This window comes from Falco biarmicus, chromosome 1 (assembly GCF_023638135.1).
Source record: "Falco biarmicus isolate bFalBia1 chromosome 1, bFalBia1.pri, whole genome shotgun sequence".
NCBI lineage: Eukaryota > Metazoa > Chordata > Aves > Falconiformes > Falconidae > Falco > Falco biarmicus.
Window position 1 is genome coordinate 109,318,966 of NC_079288.1, and position 13,237 is coordinate 109,332,202.

The following is a 13,237-nucleotide window of genomic DNA, read 5'->3' on the forward strand; positions in this document are numbered from 1 at the left end:
TCCTACAGCTTGATCTATGCACAAGAAATGTCATTTGCGTAAATTTTCAACTTGAGAACATCAGAAATCACTGCCACCTCTGCTAGTTTTGTGAGCTCGAAATGCAATAGCTCCTCTGTGCAATGGGACCTTTTAGAAGTGGCAAGGTTTTAGTTTGAGGATTTGAGGCACTCTAGTAGTGGGCACAACATACCGATAATGGGGAGATCTTTAGCAGTTCCTTGGGTTTCTAAGGGACTCTATTCTCAGAGTTGCATTGCTTTTTCATGTGAGCAATAGCTGCATGAGTAGTTGTGCTCAATAACTGTGAGGAGATGTGTTGTGATTTATTATTTTTTTTAACACACCCTCCCGCCCAAGCAGGAAACTTAAATGAATTTCAAATATTTGCATGATTTCTAGGGCGATGGGCATTTTATGCCTTTGTATATCAGCTACTGCAAACAAAAGAGCAGATCTACACTGCTGTTACTATCGCCTCTCTCTGCTGACTAGCTCCCCGATGCTGCAGATGCCCGAGCTGCCGCTGCTGGTAAGTGCTACAGAAGACTATTCAGCTTCCCTTTGCAGTCTGCTCTGTCCCCTGATTCACCAGGGCGTACCGTAGCTGTGGCTGCAGATTAGACTTTTCTCTCCCTCCCCCTGCGAGACCTCTGTGTGCTTTGACGTCATGTGTGCTCCTTTCAGTTGCCATAGCAGCCCCATTCCCCAAGCTCTCTGCCTGTCTCCTCTGGTAGGTTCCACAATGGTACAGCCAGCATCACGCTGCACAATGGTTTCCAGGCAGTGAAAGAGCGTGATTCAGCAAGCCACTCTTTCCCCCCCCTTTTTATTTCATTATTATCAGACATTTTGCCTCCCCTTTTCTGTTCTGCTCTACCCTGTCCCCCAGGCTTTTATTTAGTTAAGGAAAACAGTGATTTACCTTTAATCCAACTACCCATCTTTTTTTTTTTTTATTATTATTATAAATAGCCCATCTTTTCCTCGGCACTGTTTGGAATGTGATTTAAAAATACCACCTAAAGTCGCAGTTTGGGGGAAAGGTTTCTGGACAAGGAGAATAGCTCGCAAGCACGGAATGGTAGGTGGTTGCTGCTAATATTCTATGACTAACTGCTTTTGCAGGGTGGGGTGATGAATATTGATTGCTGTTTAAAAAAAATGGGGGAGAGGGAGAGAGAGAGACAGGCTAATGAAGTAAACTGCTAACCGAAGCAAGAAGGCTGCAGCTGTATATTTTGTGGCCAGAGAACCATCATTTTCCTGTGTTCAGGTGCGTATGAGCTTTTCTCTTTGGATGATTTAGGTGACTGGTGGTTGTGAGAGCAGTGCAGAGGCACATCATGGACAGGAGTGTGATAGTGCTTTACCAGCTGGCTCATGTAAACAGTAGTGTTTTACTCAGCCTCATCACCTCTAACGCTGCTTGGGGGCTTATGGGGGAAGGAGGTGTCTTGCCTTGCAGTTCAGTAGGAATGAGTGCATTGTGTGAGTTATATAGTCCATAAAGAGCCGTATAAAATTTGAATTCATAAACATATTTTTTTTTAAAAACAGGATAATGATAAGCAATTAGAAGATCTAGAGAACAGAAGTCTTAGCCTTTTGCAAAGTGGTTGAATGCAAGAAAAAAAAAAGAAAAAGTGTGTGTGTGTGGAGAAGTGAGTGTTTGACAAACCTTGTTGGATATGGGGGTTGGTTTTATGAAAGTGGTCTTTTAAGGTAATCATCACTCTTCTTCATTACTCTCAGATGCAAGTGAACAGTGCAGCCCATTGAGTCTTACAGAACCACTGAGAGCTTTTGGAAGTGTTTACAGTGTGCTACAGGCCAGTTATTTTGCAAAGAGAATTAACAATCTGTAGATACTGCAGTGAAATGAATGTTGCTTTGCAGGGAAATCCTCTGACAGAAAAGCTATTGCTACAGGAAGAGATGTTGTTTTTGTTTTTTACTGCAGAGAGGCCTTATTAGAAATCACACAAATTTGACTTGGATAATTAAGTGTTACAGCATTGTTTAATAAGCAGGCGGTGCTTCCGGTGAGCCACGATGGGCATGTTTCACACCATTTGTGTACTGAGTGATTGTAAGCTTGTTTACGTGGGCTCTTTTTGCTGCATAGCTTCATGATACCCTCAATGCAGCCTTCCCCTTCTCTCATATGTTCACTGTGAGTTTTGCTAGAGATTTGTTTGAAGACAAACCAACACTATATGAAAATACAGATTTTGAAAAAAATGATGGCATAGAGTAGAATTATTTTTTTTTTTAGGAGGAAAATGCAAATAAGCGTACTGTAAATGATCAGAAGTCTGAAATCAGCTTGCTGGAGGACACAGAGCTTGTCATGCAAGGCCAGCTTCAGAAAAAGAGAAAGGTTAGGATAGAACAGGATGGTGTTGGTACTGTACAGGGCTGTTTGTCTTTGCCCACATGTAAGCTATCTTTTGTTCCTGTGCTTTGAGGAAAGTGGAGTGCACAAAACCTCTGGTATTTTAACCCTCTTTCAGAACATTGCTCTGTAGTCACTAGCCAGGAACACTCTACAGTAGTATTTTCTTCCATGGTGCTTCTGCTGTGTGCTTACTCTTCCTGCTAGGAAAGGTGGCGTAGAAGTAACTTTTCAATTGGCGCAACTTACTGACTTTCTCTTACTGGACACAGATGTGAATGACAAGGGTGATTTGACCTTAGCCATTAAACAATATTCTTTCTTCGTGGCTCTCAGTAAACTGCACTCTTGTGCATTGCTCTCTCCTGCTGTTTCAGAGTACACATAATTTGTTGGGGTCCTGCTGTAATTACGATTTTGTTGAGGTGTCTTGGGATTATAGGGATGTCCCTAAATAGGATAAGGGCAAAAATCACTTAACATGAAAAATAAGTTGCCTTCAGCTGCCTGCTCGGTATTAGAAAATGTCCCTCTCATCATTAGAAATATGTGTGCACACTGAAAGGGCTTTTTATGAGCAGGCCTTAGGGGTGAGTGGGTTTTTTGTAGGTTCCCCCCTGCCCCGCTGTCGGTGGTTGGCAGGTTTGCAGCCATTATTTAGAGATTTAATAGTACTGGATCAATAATTATATTGATATATTTTCATATATATAAAAATACCTTCCAGTGGTGTTACAGTACTTTGCTTGTGAAAGCAAAGGGAGAGCTATGAAATTTCCCTGCTGTGGTATTGGAGAATGTCAGAAGCTCACTTTTAGTTTGCAGTCTGTTGCAAAACTCATGCAATTTAAGGGAGAGCTAGAGCAGGCCCAAAGAAGGAGGGGTTTTAGTATTGCTTTTGCAGACGACACCATAGTTTTATTAAATTTTGGAAGGCAGAAAAGCTGTCTTTAGAGGAACGTCCCTAGCTTTAAAATTGATTGCCTCTTAAAGTGTTGTTCAGTAGAAGCTACCCAGTTCTTTGGACGATTCTTGAATAACAGAAAGTATTGCCAGCTTGTTGATAAATTTTCAAAACAAAGTCATTTATTTATTTTTTTGAATGGCAGGCATTCCATACCTCACATTCCACTGGTTACATTTAGAGCTTCTAGCAGTACTAGAGTTGATGACCTAAAAGCCTAGTGATTGCTGTATTACCACAGCTGCTGTGCTGTTATGTCATCAGGCGAAAAGGAGAGAGACTTCACTGATCCATAGTACTGAATAAACGTATAACCTTTCCAATTCCAACGTTTCCAATGCTTGTATTCTGCTACCCTTTTCTATGATTCTTGCATGCTTATGATTTTGAAGGCCACGTGCAAGAAAAATTAACCCTCATAAAAGGGCACTAGTTAAAGGAGAGAATGCTGCATTTGCTGTGAGTTCTTTCTTTCTTGCAGCACCGTCTGTGGAGACAAACATACGAAAACCAGTCTTTCACAGAAAAAATCTCTTGTACTTAAGTAACTATCTAAAACGGATGGGTCTGAAACTGGAAGTGTGAAATATTAGGTGTTTGGGCTGTTTCCTTTCTCCTGGGCTGTGATAGTGAGATTAAATTATAAATCAAAAGCATTACAGGGGATGGGATGGAATTTAGTGGTCCCCTGTCCACCATTTGCAAAAGGTACACAACTTTACTTGAGTTGCTGTACTGTGTTTTAGCCTGATAGCTGTAGACTTGTTAGCAAGCTTTAGAATCAGTCTTGCCTAGTTGTTAGAAGCAAAGGATAAGAAATTAAAATCCTGATACTTTACAGTCTTTTTTGTTATATAGTGAGATTTTTAGTAAGAGATTTGGCACATGAACTCACTAGTGGCAGCGGAATGTTCTCAGCTTCATCTCTACAGAAGGGGTGTGGAGTCATTAGCTTCTGTGTATCTTCAGATATCCCTGGCCATGCCTGGAGCATAGGACAGAGTCAGAGCCCTTGTTACAGCAAGAAAAAGAAAAAGCAGATGTTGTATTTTTAGGCTTCCATGTTTTTCTCCTATCCAAGGCGCAGAGGAGGATGATGATGAGTGCAGACCCTTGCTCTCATCACAGTAGTGACGTGAGAAATTTTGGATGTTTTAGTCTCCCAGGACTGCTGTCAGCTTTTTACGTTGCAATAAGCAGTAGAAGTTGGAGGACCAGAAGAGCCTTCCAGCCAAGTCAATAGCTGCTTCACCAGGATTCTGCACTAAGAGGTCAGGAAATTAGGAACTACAGTTTGAAGTGGAATTTCAGGGAGCCTGAGTATGTGCAACTCTTGTACCAGTTCAGTGAAGTGTAGTGGGCCCTCTCTGATTAAGCCGTTGTTTTCTCATAAGGATTTTTAATCTTCTATTCTTAGTAGAAAGCTTTAGTTCTTCTGAGGTATTTGTGAACATGTTGTTAAACAGTGGTAAGAAAATGTTGCCCAAACCTTCCTGTTGGTCACCTGATTTTGTTCAGTGATTAGACCAGAGCGGTGCATGCTTGATTGTTCCTCCTGTCATTCACTGTCTTAATGCCGCAGCATTTGCTTTTTGCCACATTTCTGGAGGTTGTCTGTAAGTTTCTCACCTGCAAGCACTTTCTCTGTTGACCATATTTTGTTATGTGTTTTATTGTTTGATTTTAAGAGGATGCTAATTTGATAAACAGTAGTAGTAATTCACAGGCCTTTTCTTATGCCTGTATGTATCCATTATGAACAGCTTTAAAAACTGTGCAATATGTCACCAGTCAAATTTAATTTTAATCCCCAAGCATTGGTAACAGATAACTGTACAAATCATAACTTGTTATAGTGAAAGTTTCTGCTTTTCCTTATTCTAAAGAGAAATTTGAAGATCCAACCTGAGAAAGATAGGATAGAAACAAAAATAATTATTTAAGAACAGTTTACGATTTTTAGTGCCATCAGTTGAAATTTGAACAGTCTTGAATATGAGCTCTTGAGTACTAGTGTTTGCCTACCTTAATTTTTATCTTTTTTTCTTTTTTTTTTCCTTCTTTATTTCTTTGGGAAAATAACCATGACACCTCTCTCCCATTTAAACAACTCTTCATTATGCATTATTACCTATCTCCAGCCTTTTTTCTTTGCATGGAAGAAGGGGAAATTTATGGTATGCATTCTGTCTGTAACTGGATGCTTTACGGTATTATCAGAGGAAAATCTTAAGTCTTTGTTACATGATGTGCAAATATTGACGTTCCAGGTTAGCTTAGTTTTCTGAGCTTTTTCTGTGTCTATCAGACTTGAAAAATAAACCCTAAATATTTCTTTCTCTTTTTTGTGTGTGCTTAGGGCTAGTGTTAGAAACTTGTACCAGCAGCAGGCCAGCCAAATATCAGCTATGGCAACCCATGCATGAAGTTGATGCCTTTGAACCATTCCCTATAGATGAGACATAGCACATGCTGTGGTGAGTCAACAATGCATTATTTATTAAATCTTACTCCTTAGCAAACAAAGTAGTGCTTAATGCCAAAGTGCATGCTGATTTTTATTTGGGGGGACAGGGGGACGGGGACAGACAACCAACATTAAAACTTCCAGTAATTTTTAATACACATGAGCATAATGCTGTCTTCTTTCAAAAACCTTTTTCAAGTGTATCATTTCTTCATTGAACATGTAGTTATCGCATAGAGTGCATTAGGAGTATGGTTTTGCTGTAAGTGTGAAGACAGCAAAGTAATTAAAAAAAAAAAAAAATCCTGTATCTGCAGTGTTCCGGGTTTGATATAGCCACTATTTTACACCAATTTTTGTAATTAAGGTTTTGCATCACTTTGATTTGGGGTGGGTGAGAGGAAGGGTTTTCTAATTTCTCTTTGAGATGACTGAAGACTAAGGAATACTGACAGAATTTTTTTGCATGTATTCTTTATCCTTGGACAGGAAAATAAATTGTGAGAGTAGTGATGGAAAGCAAATAGCCTTTTTAAAAGTACTCTGTGGCTTTAAATATCTGGGAGTCTGCCCTTAATTTCAATGCATATTTCATGCATAATAAGTAATTTTGATCCTGATAATTCCTGTAAGATGGCTTTGGTATACCTTTGGGAGATGAGGAGTTGTTCTTAGGTGTCTCATGTAATCACAAAGGGATTATTGTGCAACCTTGTAACACTTGAAGGTAACCAATTTTCTGTTCAAAACAAGCTTATCTTCATTTCCCCCCGCCCCTATTGCTAGCTAGATGTTTGTCAGCTGCACTCACCATAACCAGCATAAACTGAAAGCCAGCAGCTTTAAAAGGAACTTCCACAGATCCAAACTGATCTGTAGACTTCAAGCAGATCTTGTGTGATTTGGCCTTTAACAATAGCCAGCATCAAATGTTATTCCTGGTGTTATTACACAAATAAAGCGTAGGTCCAAGTCACTAAAAAGATTCTGCTGTCTTGTTAGGGGATAGAACTTGTTGTAAACTGCAGTTCAGTCAGAGGTGGAAACACATAGTACGTACTGACTGGTGGGTAGTAGTGGTACGTGGCTAATACAACAGTAATGAAATGAGTGCTCTGATGGCATGTCATTTTCATCCTTGATAGAGCTGCTGAAAAAAAAATGTAACAGGTGTCAGTTAAATCAAATTGACTCTGCTCTGGAGTGAAGTAAGAGAGAAAGTAGCAGAGCCTACTAGTCTATTGAAAGAATCTGTTCTGTTGAAGCCGAAGGGGTTTCCCTGTGGGAGAAACCATACATTGGACTTGTATAGTGATTTGTGCCATGAGGAGTCCCAGTCTGGGTGCTCATGTCCTTGACTTGTAGACATCCAATGGAAGCAAAACATTTATGTAGAACTTACGACCACCCTATATTACTACTATTTTTAACTTATGGTTTTTAAGGCCTATTGCATTTGTCCTAAGGCAATTCTTCTTAGCAGGCTAGCCTTCTTCTTGGTTTAATATGTGGGCTATAAAAACTGTGACACTTAACCTTTCTTATATGAATCAGTTTGGGTGAGTTTTGAATCCATGATGAAGCCCAAAACCATACAACCATTTATTTATTTATTTTTAAATTTCTGTGTTTAGGACCATATAGATAACCTGCTGTTTGCAGATAATGAGTGTTTTAAATAAACTGGCCACAGCAAAGTATATATGATTTATAGTAATTGGTAGGGTTGTGCAAATAAGGGATTTTGTTAACATGTCCATAATGAACAGTAGCTACAGTGGTGTTGTGCACATGTTAATACAATTAGCCCATACTCATGGCAGTTCAGTTCCTCTCTCCATTAACATTTTATAAATTGCTGCATATGTAGAAACATCTTTTTGAAGAAGCTGGGTGATGATAATTCCCACTCTCAGCAATTTTACATTTAGTAGTATATGCAATGCTGTCTACAAGCAGTGTGACTTGATAATTTCTCCTTCAGGTCACCAGGAAGTCTTTGTCTTAATGTTGTAACTATTGATATTGCTGTGTGGTATTTGAAGCATTTACCAATGGCTCTGTTCAGTGTACTTTCTCTCTGAGTTCAGTGCACATCTAAGCTATGTTGTCCAGCTTTGTTCTTCACAATTTAGATTCTGTGATAGGTAATCAGTACAAATAAACTGCAGGTTTTCAGAAATGGTATACGATACGAATCAGAAGAACTCACAGATGTCATTGGTAGGGAGCTGCTTGAGAAGTTTTCCTCCCAGCTGACATAATTTTAATAGACAAAAATAGTTAAACGTTTTAAACAGAAACTAAAGAGTTCAAGGTCTTGTTCTGAAGCTAAAGCTCCACAGAATATGTCTGTAGGTGTCTTCAGCATATAATACAATCCTTTAGCATGTATTTTAAGTATTTTATGTGTATGAATTAGGGATACAATCCTGTACACATGCATGAAGCAAATACAATTGGAAATCTGGGGCCTTGATGTGCAAATGCTTACGCTTTCTGTGGAGGTTCTCTTCAGTTAATATTGATCATTAAGGCATACAAATCACTTTGAATGCATAACTGTATTTTGCATCCAACCATTTCTTCTACGAAAATGCAAGCTTTATAACTGTGGAACTTGTATGTGAAATCAGAAACCAGGTCTAAAAGCATCTAGCACTAGCATCTAACCATCACAGTTAAATTAACTGTCAAGCAGCTTTTAAAAATGGTCAGGAAAAGTATCATTTGGAGAACAAAAATACTTAGCAGTATTCGTCACAAAAAAGAGCAGGTAATGAAAAAACTTAGGCTCTTTTGTTTAACATGAAAATAAGGTTAGTGCTATGGGTGATGGGAGTTTTTTAAAGCTGAGTTATAACTTTGGTAGAAATCATGTGAGAGGCTTTAATATATCTATGCAGATGAACAAGTGGGGGATAAAGTAATTTTTTTTAAAAAAAAGCTTTTATAGAAAGCTCCTCAAATGTTTCTTTTTCACAAAGTCTTAGCTTGGTATTTTGCAACCAAAGTTGCATGTTTTTATGAAACATTGTGTTGGCTTCTCTTATGTTCTTCCCTGTGTAAGTGCTAAGTGCACAGAGAAATTCTAAACTCCATCTAGCCAAGTAAATGTAAAAATAGCTCTAGTGAGTTTAATATGGTTACACCAGACTTGTATCAGAGGAGCTCAGAGCACATTTTCTCTGAGAAACCTGTGTTCTGCTTCTCTGATAGAAAAAGCCTATTTATATTAAATTTTCTGCATGTGATAAATGTAAAAATTTGTTATCTGTTATTGATGGTGGTGATGTAATGAGCAACATTTTTCCCATTTGAGAATTGTTGCCTTAGCATATTTTCAAAAGCTATTTGTCATGTGATCAACTTCATACAAAGGTTTTCCAGAAGTGACCTGTAATTGTCAATGCTTTAACTGTTCACCTTCCCTACTCTTCACCTTCCCTGCTCTTCAAGGAGGATGGATGTTTTGTTTTCCAGAAAGTGCTGAGATATTCACTTTGAATTACCAACTTTTCAGTGGAACCACTTCATCACCTTTTATTTTAATAAACTTTACTGGAAATACCCATATAAGGGAATTTTCCTGACTCTTCTTGTTGATTCTTTTTCCTTTATTTGGTTTTGGTTTGTGGTTGGGTTTGTTGATTTGGGGTTTTTTTGTCTCCTCAGGATATTGTTTTGTAGGATTTTTTTCACTCCCTTTTAAGCACAGACAGCATTTTATTTTCCCCTGTTATTTCTCATTCTGATTCATATCCCTTTTCCCTCCATCTTTGGTTTGTCTTTACTGATCCCTGCAGCCTGTAAGATTAGTATTTTAATTAAATGATACTGAAATGCAGCATTGTCACCTCTTGCAGTATTTGGGGTTTTTAATGCCCTAGGCTGTGTCACATACATATGAGAAACTATGAGCTTTTTTTTTTAATAATAATTAGGGTTTTCATCCTTATTCCTGGAAAAAAACCCCAAAAAACAAAACAACATCAAAATAAAGCTTAAGTATATGAATGCTTGAGGCTTCAAAAATGTGTAACTCTCCCACCAAGATGATTCTGTAGTGGTATCTTAGAATTCTGGGGGCATATAACATGGTTCTTAGACTTCTGGGACTGATAGTCTTAAAAAATTATTTTTACAGTTAGTTGGAAAGTGAAGATTTGCTGTCTTTCTAAATGCTTGTAAAGACACAGACATACTTCTGTTCTGTATCTGTGTCTGCGTGCCTCCAGTTGCCTGGATTGGCCTAGGAAAAGCCAAGGTATTTGCTCATTTAAAAAGTAAAAATGAAATTCTTCTAAAAAACTCAAGTGCAGATGCCTGTCTTTGGGGATCTCTAGTTGTTTTAATTTCACTTTGAAATACAAAATGAAATGCTTTTATTCTGCCATATGTCTGTCTGTGCTTATTGAAAAGGAGTGAACTTACTTTACTTCCCTGTACCAGGTGTGACCTGTGAACATATCACACAAAACATTTGTGTGCCTGCTGTGTTTTTTGAGTTGCTGATGGAAAAAATAACTGTGCAACCTGGCAGGCTAGTTCAGTATTTGGCAGGCTCCCCCTCAACCTTTTGGAAAATATCCAGGACTATTGCTGTGGAATATGGGAGTAGAATGTCAGACAAATATCTTCTGAACCTTTGAGCAGTTTTTCACTGTGATCCTTATGAGTTGTATTAAAATAATTCAAATAGCCTGCAGAAGAATAAGTGGAAATGCCAAATCAATAATAAAAAACACAGAGAATGGTGCCAGCAGAAGGGTGGAAAGGAGACCAAGACAGCAGTAAATTCAGCTATGTTAATGGGTATGGCATATGAACCCATATTATATAAAGTGGTGGGAAGTATTTTCTAACCACAGGGGGAAATATTTTGCCTGCTTCCTCTTCTAGACTAGTCAGTATGGTGTGTTGACTCTGTGCCTATTTCTGTGTCTACTGTTCTTAGCAAAAGAGCTTTTTCTTATTGCAATCTGTCAACAGGAGCAGAAACTTGAACATACTGTGTAATACCATCAGCTTTTCCTCTGCTCACCTTCCCTCTGCTGTTGTGTGTATCAGGAAGAATGGGTAGCATTGACTGCGAGTGAAGAGCATAGCTCTTGTAGAGAGAAGCATCTGCAGTACTGGCAGCATCAGCTAGCACATTCATGCTCACTGCACTAAGGCTTAGGTCAAGCTGCCTGAAGCCACCAGTATGCTAACCGCTATACTTCAGGTTAGCTGCTTTAAGCTTTTGGGGCAACTATTTAAAAAAAAAAAAAAAAAAAAAGAGTAAAAAGTAAAAGAGAGATGTACAGGATTATCGATGCAATGCAGCAAGTATGATGCTAATGTCATGAACCTTCTCTCAACTACTGTGTGTTGGGATGGAGTGTTGCAGACTAGTGAGGGATCAAAGGCACACATGCATGATGGAGGACTATCCAGAAGGGTGAGGTTATCCAGAGGTTATTTAAACTCATCGTACATCCACAACCTCATCTACAGCACGTGAAGTATCCTTGTTGTGTTGGATGCAGACTGCTGTGTGGTAGCAGGTTGGCAAGAAGAGAGTGAACTTTGCAGGCATGGTGCAGTACTCGTGCGTTCTTAATATGCTCTAAATTCCTACAAAATTACTAAGAGCAATTCACTTGTGATGAGTTTGAGGAGATGTAATTATTAAATAGGCATTCTTGAGCTGCTGGATTTTGAATAGCTCTGGCTTTGTTTTATAAGAATCAGAATTCTTCAGGCTTACAATTTTATCTCTTCAAAGAAAAATAAGAATCTAACAATAGCCAGTAGTCTCACAGGAAGAATCCATCTAGCAAAGGCTTCTGTCCTCAGTAGCCATTAGCTAAATATTTGGTGAAGGAAAGTGAGAATAAGATAAGCAATTATTAATGTGTCCTTTTGTATTCCAGAAGGCTGATTTTTTTTGAGACAGAAGTTGTTTCTTTGTGTTAAAAAATTTGTTTGGTAATTCAACATTTTCTGCCCAATTTGTGTTTTATGAACTCTTTTCTAGGTGCTTAGTATGAAGAACAAGTTCTGGCTGCATTACAAGTGCAGCTTGTCAGGTGTAGATAGTAATCTTATCCCAGAAAAATAAAAATTTCTCGTGTGAACCCACTGTAAGACTGCAGGGGTTTTGAAAGTACTATGAAGACATAATAGCATCCTGATAAGAAGTTTTGATTCATAGCAGATATTAAATCATTGCTAAAGGTAATGTTTATACAGCAGACTCTGAAATAATTTATCATGTATGTAGCTTTGTGTTAACATGGCTACTATCCCAAGCTAGTTCATCAAGATCCGTGCAGAATATGATACAGAGACTTCCTAATCTGCTCCCTTAATGCTTTTGTTTCTGGCTGTAACTCCAGTTAGGTATTCAGCTAGTAGGGTTGCTTTCCTTGAGTAGTGCATAGGGTGGGCTGAGCCGATGTCAGTGCTCTCTGTTCTGGCCTTCCAACACTGCATGAGAGGGGAGAAGGATGGGAGGGTTTTCTTGCCTTGTAAGCTGTTAGGATTGAAACAGGGCACACAAGAGAAAGCAGGGAAGAATTAATTACCCTGTGTCTCAGAGAGTGGATGTGAAGGTTTGACTTGGTTGCACATCAGAACCAGATGACATAATGACCTATAATGGTATCCAAATGTTTCTGTCCCTGTACTCTCAAAGCAATTTCTTTTCTCTGAACCTAAGTGGTTACTGTTGTTGGCAGGTTTTTACCTTTAACTTCACTAATTCATACTGTCTATATAATTTACCTCAGAAAATTCAGAGATAGTTTAAAGATTGGCTCCTATCCTTAAATAGGAACATTAAATAAATAATAAAAGGGGGGGGGGGGCACGCAAAAAAGAAAAATACATTTTGATGCTGATTTTCTTGAAACAAAAATAACCAAAAGATCCTCTCTGAGCTTTCCTGAAAAAGGTCTGCATGATTGAATTGTGAATCACAATGCTGCTTAAATGCCTGCATTAATTTTCTGTTTGATTTCAGTTATCAATGTGTAGATAGATGTTTTTATGGCATCATGAATGCTTGATTTGCTGTTGTACTTAAAATTAATTTTATTATCTGTCAAGCTGTGTGAAGAGAATCTGGTGGATGACTTTCATGACAGAAGAATGTCAAAAAAATACCTATGTGTTTGTACAAATGGGAATGATAAAAACAGTTATTCAAGGTGGGGTATACTCTTCAATCTAACAAACCTGTAGTGCAATTCTCTGCTTTTCTTTTGGGGACTTGAAAAAAGTAAAATCAAGGATATCTGCTTGGTTTTGGCATTTTTAGGTAGCTGTGGCAATTGTTAGTTGAGCTTACATGCATAGGCTCACATCCTCTACATAATTACATTGATTGCAGTAAGAATGGGGTGATTTACAGCAGTTAAGA

The 13,237-nt window shown here is 38.4% G+C and overlaps 1 protein-coding gene across 8 annotated transcripts in view; it reads left to right on the top strand.

The window, feature by feature from the left end:
- The first annotated feature begins 750 nt into the window (after nucleotides 1–750).
- MAPK10 (mitogen-activated protein kinase 10) overlaps nucleotides 751–13,237 on the top strand; it is a 168,978-nt gene continuing 156,491 nt past the window's right edge. For 7 of the 8 annotated variants that reach the window (XM_056359835.1, XM_056359859.1, XM_056359817.1 and 4 more), the window contains exons 1-2: nucleotides 751–1,084; nucleotides 5,722–5,839. The gene's annotated coding sequence lies outside the window, so the exon portion shown is untranslated. Of the gene's footprint in view, nucleotides 1,085–1,119; nucleotides 1,277–5,721; nucleotides 5,840–13,237 lie in introns of those variants that run through there. The other variant, XM_056359843.1, reaches the window with a different exon arrangement.